Source organism: Falco peregrinus, chromosome W, assembly GCF_023634155.1.
Source record: "Falco peregrinus isolate bFalPer1 chromosome W, bFalPer1.pri, whole genome shotgun sequence".
Classification (NCBI taxonomy): Eukaryota; Metazoa; Chordata; class Aves; order Falconiformes; family Falconidae; genus Falco; species Falco peregrinus.
The window spans coordinates 907504-921320 of record NC_073743.1 but is presented as its reverse complement, the minus strand read 5'-3'; the positions used below and the strand labels follow the sequence as shown (position 1 = coordinate 921320).

The 13817-nt window shown below is 49.4% G+C and overlaps 1 pseudogene; it reads right to left on the bottom strand.

Moving 5' to 3' along the window:
- Window positions 1–474: 474 nt before the first annotated feature.
- On the bottom strand, window positions 475–1404 carry LOC129783192 (olfactory receptor 10AG1-like; annotated as a pseudogene).
- Between the last annotated feature and the right edge of the window lie 12413 nt (window positions 1405–13817).

Below are 13817 nucleotides of genomic sequence, written 5' to 3'. Positions count from 1 at the left end.
TCAAGAACCAATCTGTTTCAAACGCGCAGCTTCTGAAAGTGTATAGAAACTCGTGCTTCTGTACAATAAATTGACATTTGCTTGCATCAAGCTGCGTCCCGTCTCTTCATTCGCCGCACACGTCCCCTTGGAAATGACCTGGGCCTGAGCTGGAGTTGTGAGTACCTCTGACCTGTGCAGCACCCGATCACCAGCACAAGGACCTTGCCCTCAGTAGGGTTGCTCCTTCCACCCACAGCTTCTCCCCACAGCCCCACGGGAGCTCCTGGGCAGGCTGAGAGCTGCCCCTGGCAGGCGGCAGAGCCCCTGCCCCAGCACACAGCCCCCTGAGCTGCAGGGACCCTGCTGGCAAGGACAGCCCTGGGCACCCCTGCCTGCACAGCCACCTTCACAGCCCTGCAGCCGGCCCTGGCACAAGGCAGCCCCAGTGGGACTTCTGGTATCATTTAGGAATATTTTACATACCCTGTGGTTTCACTTTGTCCGTAGGAGTCTCTTCAAGGCAATTCTCACTTCCTTATTCCTCAGGCTATAGATGACAGGGTTGAACATGGGAGTCACAATTGTGTAAAACAGGACAAAGTATTTATCAGTGTCTACGGAATCCTTTGACCGTCGCTTTAAGTAGACGACTGTGGCTGAGCCATAGAAGAGCATCACCACCCCGAGGTGTGAAGAGCAGGTGGAGAAAGCTTTGTGTCTGCCCAGAACTGAAGGCATTTTCAGAATTGCCCTGATAATTGCAATGTAAGAAACAAATATGAAGGAGGCAGGAAGGACTGCAAATACCACGATGATGGTGTACAGCATCACATGGTTCCAGAAAGTGTCTGCACAAGCCAGTTCTAGCAGCAGGGGGACATCACAGAAAAAGTGGTTAAGGTCACAGAAGGGTAAAGTGAACACCTGGTAGGTCTGTCCTACTTGCACTGGTACGACAGCCACCCATGACCCCACCACCAGTCTGATGCAGAGCACCCTGCTCATGGTCAGGGTATAGTGCAGGGAGTCACATATGGCTACATAGCAGTCGTAGGCCATGGCAGCCAGGAGTAGTCATTCAATGCTGCCCAGCAAAACCAGGAAATACAGCTGGGCAGCACAGCCAAGGAAGGAGATCCTGCCATCTTCCCTCAGGAAACCCACCAGCATTTTTGGCAGGGTGACTGACGTGTAGCAGATCTCCAGGAAGAACAAGTTCCTCAGAAAGAAATACATGGGGCTGTGAAGGCTTGAGTCCACCACTGTGATGAGAGCAGTCGGGCTGTTCCCTATGAGGACCACAAGGTAGATTACCAGGAGGACTGTGAAGCACAGGCCCTGCAGGCCGGGCAGGTCAGAAAACCCCACAAGAATGAATCTAGATCCAACAGTGTGATTCTCCAAGCCTTTTTTTCGGGGCATTTTCCCTATACAGAGCAATCCAAACAACAGGCTCTTAGAGGATGCTGATGGCCTGTCCACCATCACATACGCTTCAAACCTAGAGAAAGACTCCAAACACCAGCATACACGTGATTGCAGGATTAGGTGAGGTTGACCAAGGCCTGCATGAATGTTAGGGAATCTAACAGGGGTTGCTTGATGCAGGGAGCTTTGTAAAGAGAGGGGAGAATGGAATCCTTGAGCCTCAATGACTGGGTTTTGTCATCAGGAAAAAAGAAACTTGACTTCTTTTTAAAGGTGATTTTATTAAATAGAAGACCTGGTGACTGATGAGAAGAAAGGAATTAAATAGATATATACTAGCCCCTTCAAGAACAGTCTTTCTTACACTCCTTGTCCAGGTCTTGTAAGAGCTGCATTTAAAATCAGAACATGCAGAAGAGATAGGGTGAAAAGGAGGATGGGGAGGAAAAGGGGGAAGATAAAGCAAGGCAAGGCTGGGTAAGGAGAAGCCATCAAAACAAAGCAAGGCAGAGTATGACTTGATTCTTAGACCTGAGTGAGAGACATGAATCCCAGCTCTCCTCACATGTAAGGGCTCATCCCCTTATGCTGTGTCCACACACTCAAATATCTGGGAGACTCTTTTAAATCTGAATCATTCCTTTTTGCATGGTGACATGTGAATCTCCTCAGAAGTAAAACACAGTTCTATCTGCCAATGAATCCAGTGACATTGATGCATCTGCAGAACATCTTAGGTAGGTAGATAAGCAGCAGCTGATGCATACATCACAAGTTTTCAGGGTGCTTAAAGACATTTTTTGCAATCAGTCAAAATGCTTCATGCAGTTTTCAGTCATACAGAAAAGAAAGAGATTAAAAGTGGGTGACCTCCCCACAACACCCAGTTTTTCCTGAGTAGGTCATGCTTTTAGAACTTCTGGAGTCCTGAATCATTTTAAATTTGCTGCTCTGTCTCCTGGATTTACGACAGCTTACAAAACCAACCGAGGACCCATTTGCTCCAATCCCAGCCCTGCAATGCTTCCCAGTCCCCTGCAAGCTCTCGTGGAAGCAGAGCGATGCTCTTCTTGTCTGAGGAACGGAGCCTTTCCTTTGCGTGTCCCACCTTTCCCAGAGCGTAGACTTCTCACTGGGCACACTTGAAGGGTGTGAGCTACAAGTGAGCAGCACCGCAACCGCAGATTGCCTCTTACGAAGCAGAGACTCAGCTGAAAGATGTTGAAGAATCTCAGTTGGACATGGGGAACAAATATCCTCTTCCAGGCAGAAGACTGAGGATGCTGGCTGTGTCTCTCCAGCTGTCACTAACACCCTTTGAGAAGTCTTAAACTCTGACATATTAATGATGAGAACAGCAGGTCAGAACACACGTAATAAAAGCATTCAAAACAGCCAAGTGAAAAACACGGGGTGGTTTTCTACAGAGAAAATTTTCATTTCACAAAAGCATGTCATCCTAAGAGTTTGATTATCTTTCCAAGGTATTCCCGCCTTTTCCCTCTGGGTTGTATCTATCTCACAGAGGTGCCATTCAAAATTTCCCGGATAAAATTAGAGTTCACATGAGAGAAATGTCACCATAATTGTTTTCTAATCTAACTCCTTATATAAATGCACAGAAAAATGCAATACTTTTCTTAAAAAACAAACAAACAAACCCCCCCCCCAACAACTAACAAACCAACAAACAAACCAAACAAGACCTGTGAGATACCAACATCTATTTTAAACAAATGCTTTAATTCAAAGGAACCCTTCACAGGCAGATTATCCACATACCAGCATGTCCCGCTTGTTTCCAAAGTCCTCAAACATACAGACTATTCTTTTCAATTCTCAGATGTCTCAGTGCTTCATAAAATCACAGTTCAGGAGAGCTTTGCTCATAGGAAACTGGCAGAGTACTTCTTCCATGGTGATTGTCTCACGGGCAGCATTTGTCAAAGGTGAAGGAAGCCCATTCCAGTGAGCCCAGCCATGCTGGACAGATGCCTGTGGCTGCTTTTGGTGCTGTCTGTGCTGCCCCACTCTCTCAGCACTTCAGGGCATGCTCAAAGGGATTTAGCATGGTCAGAAGCCAAGGGGTAGGAGCACAACTCTCAGTACATGATGCTGCAGGAGGCAGTGAGTGACCTTTTTCTCTCTAGCATTCCCCTGGAAACCATCTGGAGAAGGTTCTCTGGACACCTCTCTGTCACTCTCACCTGTTATAAGACAGTTAGTAAGCAGCCTCAGGAGAGAAGGTGGGGACGCTGGTGCTGCCGCTGCTCCCCCCTGGATGCTCACAGCACCATGAATGATTTTTAAAAGGCTGTCAGAATCACGTTCATTAGCCTGACTGGCAACTTCCAGTATAATTACATAATTTCAGGACTTTAAAAAGTAGAAAAAAAAAAAAAAGAGACATGAAGTTTAGGTGCTAAAAGTGCCAAACCTGTGGAAGGAAGTTAAACCAAACCAAAGAGAAGGGAAGCAGAAAATAAATCCATTCAATCTGTGCAGGAACAGAAAAGGCTTCCCTGTACCTCCACCTCCCTGGCTCCAAACCCGTGACTGTGCCCCATATTATCCTCGAGACCGAGTTGGCCATGAGATGCTGAACTCTGTTCTACAGGAGAAATGAAGATGTTCTTCAAGAGCGATGCACAAAAGGAAATGAACTGAATTTGCGATAGGCCATGAGATTTTTTTCTCTGATGTGAGCAAATCTACGTCTGAAGGGAAGCATGCTAAGCTTCCTGGGCATTTAGCACTGAGAAAGAAAAGTGAATTTTCTGATTCCCAGTTAACAGAAACCTCTCCACAAAGAGACTCAAATGGTAATGGAAAGGCCCAGCAGGTCACTTAGCTCCTTTTTCCTGATGAGGAGGGTGGCATTCTTGATTAGTTTTAGTATTCCTTCAGCTCATTCTATCATGTTGGATACCTGTCTCAAAAATCAACCCACAACATTCCTTCCATAATGACTGTCCTGCTGCTAAGCCCCACACAGCTCCCCCCATGATGGGATGGGGAAAAGAATTGAAAGGCTCAAAGTAAAATGTTCTTGTGGTTAGTGCCTGTTTAGCCTTTGCCTGTTTTGTTTTCATCATGCTGTCCTACGTGCAGATCATCAGGGCCATGCTGAGGATCCCATCTGAGCAGGAATGTCACAAAGCCTTTTCCACGTGCCTCCCTCACCTGGCTGTGGTCTCCCTCTTTGTCAGCACAGGCGCGTTTGCCTACCTGAAACCCCCCTCCATCTCCTCCCAGTCCCTGGATCTGGTGTTGTCAGTCTTGTGCTCAGTGGTGTCTCCAGCAGTGAACCCCCTCAGCATGAGGAACCAGGAGCTCAAGGGTGCAGTGTGCAAACTGATGACTGGATATTATTCCAAACATGAACCCATTGCTCTTCTGCACAGCTGTCATCATGGAAATCATTACAGACCTGGGTTGTGGTCTGTAATTATTGTTGATGTTGGTGTTGTGTTACCTGTAATGATGTCATGTCCCCTCTCAGTCACTGTTATCAGTGGTACAGAATCCTCCATGCAGGCAGTTACTAGCTGCATCCCTCAGTGACCAGCACTTGGACCAACACTGTTGAACATCTTTCTGATCCCCCTGTATGCTATGACTGTGTGCACATTCAGCACCTTTGTGGATGGTACAAAACTGGGTGGAGGTCTTGAGCAACCTCCTCTAGTTCACCATGTCCTGGGCAGGTGAGCCAGACAAACTGTTGTTCAGGGCTCCCTTCAAGCATGAGTTACTCTATGATGCAATGAATCATCCCCTTGAAAGGTTTTTGAAGAAAGACTATGCTGAGGGAAATAATAAAAAATAGAAAAAAAGGAATGAGAGGATATAGAAAATATGTCAATACAAATATAGGATTTTATTTGAGAATATTTCTCCACTCAAATGGTTTCTAGGGATTATATTTGATAAATTTGATAAAACAAACACGCTTTTCTCTGGTCAGGTCCCAGGCCAGAAGGATTGTGATGGAGGAGTACGCTGTTAGGAACTCAGTTATGCTTACAGAAACTGCTAATGCAGAAGGAAGTGCATGGCTGTGAAGGGGGATGTGAGGTCATTTCATTCTTGGGAGGTGCCAGGCCAGCCACAGGAACGTGGCTGGGACAGTCCCTCGCCCACTGTACCCCCTAGGCCTTCTCCAGGAAGATAGGGATGCCATGTCCATTTTTTTGGGGACATGACACGACAGCAGCAGGCACGTGACTTGGTCATATCTCTGGGAGAAGCTGAAAGGCCAGAAGCAGTCATGTGGTATAGAAGACCACGTGCAGGTTCCTTCTCAGTGGTGAGGGGAAAGAGCACGAGAAAAGGCTAATGGGTTGGGTTCCATGCTTAAAGGAGGGTTTCTGCGATGGACAAACTTTCCTGGGTAGTGGGGAAAAAAAGGAGAGGGAAAAATATGTCACAAAGTACAACTCAGAAGGTGGAGAGTGGCTATCAGGAGGAAGAACTGTCACTCCAAGGGTCCTGCTGTGGTGCAAGAACTCATCCCAGAGGGAGTCTGGATTAGCCCATGGCTTTGTGTTTCAAGGAACAGCCAGTGAGAGTGGAAGTACCTCAGTGAACAGATGGAACTGCTGGGGTGAGAGCAAAGCAGGGCAGCGAGATGGTGCCTACAGCCTGCACGGAAACAGGGGCAGTTGTCCAACCATGTAGAACAGCCTGCGGTGGAGATGGAAAAGGGTTTTAGCAAGGCTGGAAAGCTTGAAGAGAACCCAGCTCTTTTTCCCCTTGGCTATGGCAGCTGTTTCTGACACTGAGGCCTGTGAGAAGACAAGTTGTCCTCATGGCACAGGGGCATCGTTGCCTCCTTGCGGCCCCATGGGGAAGCTGGAAGTTGTTGTGCCATTGTTGTCCTTAACATGGCATTGGATCCCCCACCTTCCATGGTCCCCAGGAAGAGCCCTGAGCCCTCTGTGAGGGACAGCACCGACCTTCCCACAGGCTGCAGGTCATGGCTTGGCCTTTCTGCTTCATCAAGCAAGCAAGCAAGCCAAGGCTTTGCTCAGCAGCAGAGCTGCCTGCACAGCGCCTTTGCCTACCTGCACTCACAGCCTCCAAGGATGGGCTCTAACAAGGCCATGGGGAGGCTTTCTCAGTCATGGCCCTCAGCGGGGCTTGTTAATGCTTCCAGGGACTGTGGGATTTGCTTCTGACTTGGTGTTCTTGAGAGGTTTCTTCAGTCTCCTCTGAAGACCTCAAGTTCACAGCACCAAAGACACCCTGGGCTCATTACGAATCAGAAAGCCCTGGCAAGCCATGTCTCTCCCATCAGGGACATCTGGTCTTCAAGTCTTGCTTGCACAGTTAATGGGATAAGTTTCAGAAGTACAGTGAAAGAGAAAGGCAGGTAATGCTTTTCCAATTGCAATTGATGCAGAGTATCTCGCGAGAAAGTGCGGACAGGTGGGAAAAGCAGTCCCTGGAGATAAAACACTGTGTGGACAGCCTTGCTCCTCAACTCTCCTGCCCCACTATTTCTATCCTTGTCTCCATGGGACTTACATCGCTTTTCATGAGACTTCTTTAACCAACTCTGCAGCTGAGTGTAGCAAGTGCTTGGCAGTAATTGTTGCCTGCTTTCCTTAGACAACGGGGTGTTAAAGACAAATAAAAGAGGGATTTCTTATGGAGGGGGGGTGTGGGGGATAGGGTTAGAAATTAATAAATAAAAATTACATTTCTCAGATATTACTTCAAGCAGATCCCCATGAGGTCTATTGCCACAACTGAAGAGTTGCCCATAGGGAATATTAGAGACACTACTGAAAGACAGTCCAACTTTTCCTCTCTGAACCTTAAAGGAGAAGCTGCATAGGTAAAATGGATTGGCGTGATCATAGAGGAAGAGGAGAAAGGCATCTGGAGATGAACTTCTTAACCCAGAGCTGTAAATCAGGAAATCAGGATGTCAGTGTATTCCAAATGTCTTGAATTCCATAGAAGGTGTGAACTTTCGGGAACTCATGAAAAATACTAGGATGTTTACAAATCTTTTTTATATCTGTAGAAATTCCCCCACTTTGATCTACATATACGCAATAAACGGTATTAACAACAGTACAGAGTCTGCCTTGAGACGCCAGCTTCATATCTAATGCCATTCCATTTTGCACAGCTATAGGGGCTATTCCTCAAACTCCTTCCTGCAAAGCCTTCATGGCACCTGCAGGGTCCTTGGCCATCTCTTCCATTCCTGTGCATCTCTTTATCACTGCCTTCTCCAATTCAGGAACCGCTAACCAAGGAGTAACCAAGGCCACAAGAAGGCTGATGATCTGGGCTGTCATTATGACATCCATTACATCCGAGAAGCTCATAGGCCACTAGGAGGCACATGGTCATGAAGGCGAGTTTGAGGTCCCTGGAGTGTCCAGTTTCCTTGGGGGATGGGCCATCAGCAGCCCAGCTGGTTATGGCTGCAGTAAGAAAGGCACTTGGACTCTGAGACAAAGTGTCATTTCAAATGGCCTTGGTTAGAGCAAACTCTACACACAGAGACAATCGTGTCAGCTGTATTCCGTCCCTTCTGAGGCTGGAAACACAGAGTTTACAGTGTTGGGAGAGTGGTGCAGGAAGTTGTGCAGATCCTGCCTGCAGAAGGCTTATCCCACATTGTCTCCTGTGAGACCCTGAAGTGCTTTCTGCCAGGGAAACCCATTCTAGTCATCACTTCTCGTGTTCTAAGAGGAGATGTTCACTTGGGAGTTGGTAACTGCAGTCCCAGGTAAAGGTAAGGGCGAGCGGTTGGCCATTCACCAGCAGCTTCCTGCAGATTTCTTCTTCCAGTATGGCTTATTCTGCAACCCAGGGGCACGCTCAGCTCAGCTCAGCCTGAAGGCCAAGAGGTACGTGGAGCACAGCACAGGCCTGCTCAGGTTTCCTGTGACATTCATCACTAACTCCTTCATGTACAAAGGTCTTCTGCTCACATTCTCTGAACCTCCTGATGAAGGTTAGAAGGAGAACAACATCTCCTTTAGACTGCTAGAGAAAGAGACCTTTACTTGAAGGCCTTAGCTGAAGAGAAAGTGGAAGATGATCCCTCACCAACATGGCGCAAATGCTCTCATGGACTTGTTTTGAACAAAAAGACAGTGTAGGAGTGGTGAAAATTCTGGACAACATCTTTGAGTCAAGTATGGGTGAATCTGGTAAAGTAGAAATGAAGGGCAAGTCAGCAAGACAAATTGTAGAAGGGCTGAGTAGAGAGGAAAGATCACCTCCACCAACCCCTGGGCAGAGCTCTTCCTAATGCAGCCCTGGATGCCATTGGCCTTATTTGAAAGGTGCAAAGCCAGGAGAAGAAGAGGTTTTGGGGACACCTGATAACAGCTTTCCCATGTGTTCTTGGGTCATATCAGCAAGAAAAGGCAAACAGGTTTATGCCTCTTATGCATGATGGGAGGATGAAGGCAATGGGCATCAGCTGAAGCAAGGGAAGACAATCTTTCTCCCCATAACAGCAAGGAAGATGTGTATGACTGGGAGTGAGGTCAGTGAAGAGTCACTGAGATGCTCAGGGGCTGGAACACTTTCCTGGGAGGGGAAACTCTCTATGCTGGGTTAAAGCTGGCTGGACAGCCAAGCCCCAGGAGTGGTAGTAAATGGAGTGACATCCAGGTGACGGCCCATAAGGAGTGGTGTTCCCCAGGGCTCAGTGTTGGGGCCAGTCCTGTTTCAGAACTTTATCAATGATGCAGCCGGGGGGATTGAGTGCACCCTCAGTGAGTTTGCATACAACAACAAGTTGGGTGGGAGGGCTGATGTTCTTGAGGGCAGGAAGGTTCTGCAGAGGGATCTGCATGGGTTGGACAATTTCAATGAGTCAAGTTGTATGAAGTTCAACCAGGAGAAGTGCTAGTTCTGCACTTGGGTCACAACAACCCCACACAACACTACAGGCGTGGGGCAGAGTGGCTGGAAGGCTGCCCTGGTGGGAAAGTACCCTGAGGGTGCAGGTTGACAGATGGTTGAGCATGAGCCAGCAGTGCGCCCAGGTGGCCAATATCATCCTGGCTTGTATCAGAAAAAAGGTGTATCAGAAACAGTATGGCCAGCAGGACCAAGGCAGTGTTCGACCCCTTGTAAATGGCTGAAGCCAAACCTACAACACTGTGTTGTCATTTTGGGCCCCTCACTTCAAGAGAAATGTTGAGGTGCAGGGGAAGGCTCCTTGCAGCTCTCACTCACCGCTGGTGGACCCCTTGCACTGGCAGACCCCGCAGGGAAGGGTGCTTGCCCACTACCCCATGATGCTTCTCCACAGCCAGGACAGACCCCCAGTACAGCCCCACCAGCATTCCCCAGGAAGGGGCATGTGAACGCCACACAGCTTTGCTACCCTGACAGCAAGACCAAGATTGACCTCTGGCCCAGACCAGAGAGTGGAGAGGACAAAAACAACCCAAAAGTACCCCAAGGTCCCCTCCCAACTCCACCCTCAAGGAAGGCTGGCCAGCACACAGATGTTGGCATTGTAGGGTCGGCAGTGCTGGCCCCGTGTCTTCCCCTTTCACATGAAATTCAACTCCCAAAACAAAACACAGCTGAAATAGGAAGCTACGGTGGGAATGGGAAATCTGCACTGAGCACAGGAAAGCATCAGCAGGATGGGAAACCATTGAGATGGGAAGTTGTTCCAGAATTAAAAGTCAAACCATCACAACGCTGGCTGAAGCAGGTGCTGGTAGAATGATCACCATGGGGACAGAACACTGTTTGCCCCAACAAATGCCAACTGGCCAGCCGCCACGGCACATATTGCAGCAAACTCCTCGTGGTGCTCCTGCCCTCCGGGTAACCCCTAACCAGCTCTGCCGGCCAGAATCTCACCCCATCACCCCCCTTTGCTTCCCCCAAGAGAGAGGTTCCCCCTCCAGCTGCCGATGGTGTCAGAGGTGCTCGGCATGAGCTTCAGCACTCCGACCATGCCACCACCAGTCACTACTGGCATGCTGCCCTCTGCCAAAACCACAACAAAGCCCCAAGGTGAGGTCTGGGAGTGGCAGAGCCCGTAGATGGGTGGCCGTGCCAAGGAAAGCTTGCATTGCCCTGGGGGTGGATTGGATTTGTTGTCATTTTTGAGAAGTGGGGACCACCCCAGCAAGCCCAGAGAAGCCCCTGGACCTGCCCGAGCTGTGGCCAGATGCCTTCAATGAGGCCTCTCCTGAGCTGGCAGAGGACAACCTGCAGTTTCAGGATGAGCATTTGTCCACCATGGACAGCAGTGACCAGCTCACGTGGCTTGTCAGCATCCTGGAGCTCCCTGAAGTTCTCAACAGCTGCTGTTTGACAACCCTTCTCAACAAGCTCCCAGAGCTCTCAGAAAACGTGGCAAATGGTGGCTGCTCCATAGAGCAGACAGTGACTGCAGGGCTAGGGGACAGCAAAGACACCGACAGTGGTGTCCCTGATGTCCATGTCTTGACCACCACCCTCACCGGACCTCTTGGAGTACATGATGGAGGGCGAATGTCCAAAAGAAAAAATTGGTGGCCGCAACGCAGGAGGACACCAATTCCTCCTGGTGGAAGGTGGCAACATCCCCCTGTCACATGCTGGTCTGAGACCGGAGCATTGTTCTGTTTGTCTTCTCGGGAACAGAATTAAGACTCAAAACAGAGTCAAGAGCCAAGGAACTTTATTTGCCCAACAATAAGTCTGTGAATGCAAAGGGAGAGAGAGTGAGAGAGAAAGACAGAAAGAAAAGAAAGAAAGAAGGAAAAATAAAGAAAAGAGTTCAGAGCAATAGTTACCACCCGGAGCTGCAGCATCCCGACAGTCCGATTCGTTTCCAAGTCCAGTGGTAGAACGTTCCGTCCAATGTTAGGTGGTTCCGGTTTTTATAGTGTTGTTACAAGCTGTTCTGCTACACCACACCTTCCACCCGGCAATGGTGTATGTGCCCAACATTCCTCAGGGGCCTCCAGGTACCTTTATCCCCCTGACCCCCGGTCTGGGCACAAGCACAGGGGTTTGGTTAAGTTTTGCAGGATCAGCCTCCCCTGTTGCTCCATGGCGTCAGTCAGCTTCCTCCTTAAACCTCTGCAGTGGCAGTGGTGTGATCTTCCTGCCTTAAATCTCTTCTGTAGCAGTGATATCTTCCTGCCTTAACGACGTACAGATCGTTCACTGCGGTGATGGCATGAGCTTCCTGCCATAGCAATGTTGAGAAAACACATCTGCTATGGCGATGGTGGGTCTCACCAGCGCAGTTTCTCACACCCCCTTGCTGGACCCCAAGGGGAAGCAGGGTGGGGTGGCAGCGCTCCTCCCCACCTGCCTGCCAGGGAGTCACATGGAGCTCTCTCAGGTGGGTATGATGGACACTTCAGAGGAGAGCTGAAGTGTCCAGAAAACCAGAAGGGTCCAAAAGACCACAAGACCAGAGGGTTCCCAGAATGGTCCCCCAGAGAGTCTCCTGCAGATCCTGCTGCAGAGTCCCCTGGCCAGACCCACGGCTGCTGCTCAGCATCATCTGCCCCACATGGCCCAATTGGTGGAGGAGGCACTGCAGAGGCAGCCCCGGGTCATTTTGACCCACTTGCAGTCACCACTGGGTGTCCCCTCCAGACGGGTGGTGCCCAGATCAAGCAAGGCTGCTGGCAAAAAAGCCAAGCACCCTGCACTGGCTGGTACCCCCAGGATGCTAAAGACCTCCCTACGAGACAGCATGACACCCAGGAAGTGCAAGAAGATGGTGGTCTGCTAGGTGGCAAAAAGCTCCAAAACCCTCTGGGAGGGGAACCTGGACAGGGACGGCACAACTGCGGGCTGTAGTGGGCAGCAGGTGGGCGGCAGCAAGCAGAGGGCATCCAACAGCGACTCCGTGCTCACCAAGTGAGCCAGAACCCTGAGGGACTCCAGGAGACAAAGTGCCCCACACCACCCTGACCGCTGTTGATATATTGATAGAGAAGGTGTAGAGCACAGATCCCTCTGACGTGTGACCTGCACCCGCCCACTACAGCCCCAGCCCTCTCCCATATCTCTCCTTCTTAATTCATTAAAGGCTTGATGTTCCGTGCACAGTGACTCTGCTTGCGGTCATTCACGCAGTGGGAGACGGGGATTAATGCAGCCCCTGCCACATGCAGAGAACCGACCTTCCACACTCCCCTCTGTCTAGGTGACACCTCCACCGACATGACCCACGCTCTAAAGCAGTTTCAAATGAAGGGACTTCCCATCAAGGGAGGCAGCCTTGGCAGGGGTGAGAAACAAAGACCAGGTCGTGAAAAGAACACTGTTAGCTAAGTTACGCAGGAAGAAGCCTTCCAATGAGGAAAGTTCTGGCAGCAAGGGAACACAAGCTGGTAAGGTCTTGGGATCCACTGACACCAACAGAAAATGAGTTAAAAATAGGACAAAGATAATTGCGGGAGTGGGAGATGGCAACCTCCAACTCAAATAGTTCCACCCGAAAGAGGCCAAGACCCTGCTTGGAGAGCATGCCTAGTTTGGTAAAACACGTCAGTAGTGCTATTGAGGATGCATACGTATTTGCATTAGAAGTGAAAAACCAGTAACCAAACCTGTGCATGACACATGACTATGCAATGTATGGCACTCTGAGAAAGGCCCCGAACCCCTTCTCAGTATTCCAATTGGATCAAAAAAATTTCTGTGCGCTTTTTAATTGATGGAGCTGTCCAAATGTCAGTAGTCACTGCTGACCCGGCCAAGGCATTACATACACAACCTGGCTGCCGCAAAGTAAGGTATACCGGAATAGAGGGAGTAAGTAAGGAAAGATAAGTGGCCAAAATTAATTTATGGCTACCCCGGCCAGGAAAAACAAATGGCAGATGCAGAAGTGCTCGCTGGAGAACCTGAGAGTAACATTTTGGGATCTGACCTGCCATATGGTCGGTGCAGGAAAACGCCTGGCCGGTCTGTATGGTCTTTTGCTTCTCTGGTGACAGCAGATGAGGAAGACGATGGGGAGCCCCACATAATTACTGGGTGGATGTGGGAGAAAAATGGAACAGGGAATTAATTTGTCTGTTACAACCATCCACACCTCTTCCTCGCTCTCCAGTTACCAGTTAAAACAATGCCCCTTGCCAGCAGCAGCAAACTCCGCTATGGATGGGGTGATGGCACACTTAGAAAAGAGAGGTATCGGCACTTGAGCCCACTCTCCATACAGTTTTCTGCTTTGACCAGTCAGAAAGCCTTACGGGCAATGGCACCTAACTCTCGATAGCCGCAAGTTAAATGCTAACTCCTTTTTAGTGTGGCAGTGCCCAACAAGACCCAGCTGGTGACACAAATACAGGGAGCCTCCCTGATTTGGAAGGCTCCTTTTGATATGGGAGATATGTTCCTCTAGATTCCGCTCCACATCCAAGATAAAGCCCAGTGTGCCTTTACCTGGA